General features: G+C 34.9%; 1 pseudogene across 1 annotated transcript; it reads left to right on the top strand.

The window, feature by feature from the left end:
• The first annotated feature begins 223 nt into the window (after positions 1-223).
• LOC148766978 (14-3-3 protein 1-like) lies at positions 224-3,473 on the top strand (annotated as a pseudogene). The gene is made up of 4 exons (XR_016034224.1): positions 224-683; positions 1,278-1,400; positions 2,203-2,319; positions 3,043-3,473. The product of XR_016034224.1 is annotated as a 14-3-3 protein 1-like (transcript).
• Positions 3,474-5,630: the final 2,157 nt, after the last annotated feature.

Below are 5,630 nucleotides of genomic sequence, written 5' to 3'. Positions count from 1 at the left end.
TTCTAAGTAAATTTATCATTTTAGTGAAAAGAACTTACCCTAAGTAAATTTATCATTTTAGTGAAAATGAAACGTTTTTTTTTTTTTGATAATTGAAAATGAAACGTTTTGTAAATTAAGGACTTTATTATTTTTATATATAATGAAAATATCATAGAATTGAACTCGTCATTTACTCAATTTTCCCCCAAAATTCAGAGAAATCCCAAACCCCCATTTTCTCTCTCTAAATTTTCCGATGGCTCTGACCAGAGAACAGTACCTGTACATGGCGAAGCTAGCCGAGCATGGACAGTCTAGTCGTCGGCTCGGCCGGCGCCGAGCTCTCGATCGAGGAGCGCAACCTCCTCTCCGTGGCTTACAAGAACGTCATCGGCTCCCTCCGAGCCGCCTGGCGCATCGTCAGCTCCATCGAGCAGAAGGAGGAGGGGCGTAAGAACGACGACCACGTGGCGCTCGTCAAGGACTACAGATCTAAGGTCGAGACCGAACTCACGCAGCTCTGCGCCAGAATTTTGAAGCTCATCGGCGACTATCTGATTCCGTCCGCCGTCTCCGGCGAGTCCAAGGTTTTCTATTTGAAGATGAAGGGCGATTATCACAGGTATCTCGCCGAGTTTAAGGTTACCGGTGAGCGCAAGGAGGCTGCCGAGGAAACTATGCTCGCTTACAAAGCCGCTCAGGTACAGCAATTTATTTATTGTATTTTTTAATTTTTTTTTGTAAGGGGCATAGTTGAAAATTTGATTTAGACTGCATTCAATACGTATACATATTGTCGATTTGTGTTCCGATTGCTGTTATAACTTGTAATCACTGACTAACTTGTTTCTGAAGAAATTCCACTGTGAACATTTAAGAAAGTGAGGTTAGTGCCGAATGTGTGAATTTCGGAAGAGTCGTAACGGAAATTAAATTTCAATTGAACGAATGGTTATTTCTGTAAATACGGAATAGCGTATTGGATTCTATTGAGAAATTGAAGATTATGGTACCGTACTTGACATTTAAATCCCCCTTCCAATAATGAATCAGTACAAATAATCGATGTTTCTGTTATTCTCATGTTTAAAACCAGAAATTATAATTTGATGTTCTAGAACGAGGAATTAAACGGCTGATGTTCATTTATATTCTGGATAGACACTTGTTAAGTCAAATAAGGCACACTCGTACGTACGCCTAAACAAAGTATGTGACGTGTTCTGCTATTCATTTTTTAGAAATAAAATTTGGAAACTGCTTGATTGTATATTTATGCGATCAATTTTGAACAGGATATCGCACTTGTTGAGCTTGCTCCGACACATCCTATATGATTGGGCTTGGCGCTGAATTTCTCAGTTTATTATTACGAAATTCTAAATGCATCGGAAAAAGCTTGCAGCATGGCCAAACAGGTTAGTTAGTTTTGCTGTAATAGACTTGAATAAGTTTTTGCTTTCACTTTCGCGCAAATGCAATCTGTTTCTTCCGTTTCACCTTCAAACTCTTCTGTGCCTTCTCTCTTCTATTTGTTCTGTCCAATTTAAACTTTTTTTTGCTTGAGTAATAGAACTTAAAGTAAGAGAATACTACAAAAGCGAGCATCGGAATTCGGAAACTTGACTGAGAAATTATGTTTCTGACTTTTTTTTCCACATTTTACAGATAACTTTAATATTTATAAAGATAGATTTAGTCGTGTTTTTTTTTTTTTTTTTTTTTTTTTTTTTTTTTTTTTTGTGCAACAAAAGCAAGTAGTTAATCTCTATTCGCTTGTTTTCCTGAAATTTACAAGTTACATGATTCATGCAAAGTTATCTGCAAACATGAAACGCATTCTATTGGCTTGCAATATGTTCAAAAAAAAAAGAGAATGAAATTACCACCACGCTTGACCCGATACATCAACTAGACTGTTTCCTCGATAAATCTCAACCAACGTGCAAGAGAATTGATCAACCTTAGCTTTCACTCTGTTACTAATGTGGCAGATACAAACAAATACCAATTTTGTTAACCTTATCCATCGCACGAACCACCATCTCTTACTGCTTTCCGTGATGTCTACGCATGTAATTCCTACATGTTTATAAATTTGAACCTCGATAAAGTTATTAAAGGGTAACATTATTTCGCCTTTGCATGTCATGCATGTTTGTTTAATCTATTGGAAATTCCTCTTATTAGACATTCGAATTGTTTTATCGTGTTATGCAGGCTTTTGAGGAAGCTATTGCTGAGCTGGACACTTTGGGCGAAGAGTCGTACAAGGATAGCACTCTTATCATGCAACTTCTGAGAGACAATCTCACTCTTTGGACCTCTGATATGCAGGTAGGCAATAATATATATAGATATTGAGACTATTCTTTCACTGAACAAAGAAACGTGAACCCCCGTTTTTCTCGTAGGTAGAAGTATTTGCACATAGAAAATATGGGTATCAGAGAAGATTTAGTTAAATTTGTCTCTTTAATTGTTTGTGGCCTTTATAAACCCTCATTAACTTTCTGAAATGCATGCTCACGACTCACGAGTAGCCGAGTAGGGAAAATCAGGTCGAGTGCATTTATATATTATTTTCTTGCTTTAATTAGGCGTACTCATTCTCTTACCCTTCTAGTGTTTATATAACAAATATGGATTTATTTCATATTTTATTCATATATTTTCTATAACAACGGGTGAATCTTTACTTCCTTCATGGGTTTGTCTCCTTGGTGTGAAAAAACAACTGATCTAAAAATACAAGAGTTAGGGTTTGTGATTTCATTAAATTAGGATGAATATTGTGGAGAACTAGGAGAAGTCGATTTGACCTTCTTCCTCTCCTAGACGAAAAATAAGCCCAATAAAGTAGAATCCGCAAATTTTGGGGAAAAAATAAAAATAAAAAATGTTGAAATTGTCCCCAATTTGCACAATTGTATGTTTTTGTTGGCACTTTGTAATTAATTGTTAAGAATCTGATAGTCAAGTTTAAGAATTAAATCCGAAAGCTGAACTCGAATCAATCAATTTAGTTATAATATATATTGGCGGTTCATGTTAATGCAGGACCAGATAGACGAAGCTTGAGCCTCGGGCTTTTCTCTGCTACTAGAGGAGGTGGGCTTGAAATGTCATTAATCTGTTCTGGTAATTTGCATATAATATAGGACTGGAGACGGTTTTAATATTTTGTACCTGTGTTATTGCGACACTTGTTTAATCGAGACTATTGGAAGCACAATGTGGATTGTTTCAGAATTCGCCTTTCAGTTTTTTCAGCTGCTGCTTGTAGATTAATTGTAGTGACAAAGGGTAAATTTCATCGGCTTTTTCAGTCTTGGGTTTTAACTGTCTGTGAAATAGCGATTTCTAATCCCTCTCTTTTATTGTGGTGGACAAATTCGATTCGATCTACTTTTCGTTTGGGATGTGACGATGGGTTCTTTTTTATTTGCTTTTACTTCTTTTGGAAGTACTTATGAGTTTGTTTGCTTGAATTCTTGTAGTTTTACGGCAAAAATGATGAGCCGGTATGAGAGTGCCTTGATCTTTTGACATTTAATATAAATGCTAAATGTCGGTTTCAATTTTAATTGTACTCTTTTGACCTCCGACTTGATTGTAACCATTGTCTAGTTCGATTTTGGCAAAACTCAAAACACGGAAACTGTAGTTCTGAGTTAGTTTTCTAATCCAACTTAGATCGGCTAGATTGGATGTGCGGTGAAAAAGTTATGTGAATGAGCTGCATTTTGAATTTTAGATAATTCAAAACATTTATTCATTCATGCATATCTTTCTCACTCGACATCCAATCTTAGTGATTAAAGTTGGATTAAAATGCCAACACAAAGAACAGCTAATTCTGGATTTTGAGTTTTGTCAAATTCAAACTCGAAAATTTTGAAAATCCCATTTGAAGTTGAAATGGTATTATTAAAATTGTGTTGGGAAAAAAAAAAGAAGAAAGAAAACATGAAGCCACATCTATCACGTCCCATTAGAAACTTCGTACAAACATTACCACAAAGGGCAAAAACGAGTTGTGCCTTGGATTTAAGTGTTCTTATTCAATTAAAAAAAAAAAACCTATGAAGTGCCAAACACAAATATCGTAATTCAATACAATTTTTCCTTTTTAATTGTAACAATAATGCATTCAACAATATTCGAATTTTGCGATATCCCAACATGTCCGAGGTTGAATATTTCCAGTTTCCGACCAAGCAATCATGCTTTGACTCATACAATAATGTGACATGAAATTGTCTGCAAATCTAAAATTGCAATGTTATGATCACAAGTTTATGTACAAACTTTGAGTGCAAGGTCACAACAAACTGTGAGGTTTTTGCTATTTGATTCTCTATTATGTCATCCTCCACTCATTTACTTCAAAAAAATAAAAAATAAAAAAATAAAGAAAAAGAAAACAGGGTCAAGGAATCTTGCTTGCTTCTTTCTCTGCTAATAAATAACCCTTTTTCAAGAAAATTTGATCTGTTGCTGTAAAAAAAGTGAAATTGACTTGATTCTCAACACAACATCTTTTACGGCTAGTGTGTGATTAAAAACAAATTAATTCAAAAAGACTGGCCAAAGTTCCACCTTAAATATGCCCTATGCATGCATAGAATTTAACCCAATTGCAGATTTTTTTGGTGTGTATATTGGGATAAATAGCACTTTACCCCATGGTTGCAAGCTTCTGCATATGATGTTTTTGTGCTCCTAATATCAACACATAACCCCCTATAGTTAGGGGTAGCTTCCATTAGTTTTTCTGTCAAACTTTAAGGGTGTCCATCTGCAAAAATGAAAGGGAAGGTACCCCTTAAACCACAAGGGGGTTATGTGCTAATATTACGAACACAAGAGGATGATATGTTAAAGTTTGTAACCGTAGGGGGTTAAGTGCTATTTACATAATTCGGTTTATTTTCGGTTTCAGTTTTGTTATAGATTCGAATCGGTTCGGTATAAAACCAATGTTTAATTAACGGTGAATTTGGACTTTTATCACATTTCTTTGAGAAAATTAATAAGTAACAATCCAAAATTAACTAATAAAACAAATTTACTGCCATTAAAAAAACAAAAAAACAAAACCCAGCTGCGAAAAAAAAAAAAAAAAAAACATAATGAGATTACATCTAATAAACCTGATGTCATTAATGTCATCTTCAAAAAAATAAACATGTTGCCCTATCACAAAAGAAGTCCAACTACATCAAAAGATTAAGTATCTGATTGATTACCAAAAAAACTTACCGATTTTTACTATCTATCAAATGACGTCGTTTTGTATTCCCAAATCGGTTCGACAATTTTTATTTTCTCCATACACATACTGATTTTTTCGGCTTTTCAAAAAATATTTACCGTGTATGCGGTTTTATGTCGGGGCGGTATATATCGGCTCGGTTTTTTCGGTTTTCGGTTCGGTTTTTCGATTTCTCGATTTTTATGCTCACCCCTAATAAATATGTATTTGATTGTTTATATAAATGTGTGTGCATGTGTTTAATACCGTTCAAACTTTGTATCGAGCATTTGAGATCAGGGTCGGTTATGAGGGGAGGCGAATTACAGTCGCCTAAGACCCTTGGATTTTTTTAAAAATATAGGGCCCTTAAATCTTTTATACATTTATA

This window comes from Erythranthe guttata, chromosome 11 (genome assembly GCF_056151865.1).
Source record: "Erythranthe guttata isolate IM_541 chromosome 11, IM_541, whole genome shotgun sequence".
NCBI classification, from domain to species: domain Eukaryota; kingdom Viridiplantae; phylum Streptophyta; class Magnoliopsida; order Lamiales; family Phrymaceae; genus Erythranthe; species Erythranthe guttata.
Note: the sequence above shows the minus strand (reverse complement) of the source record. Positions and strands in the feature narration are given on the sequence as shown.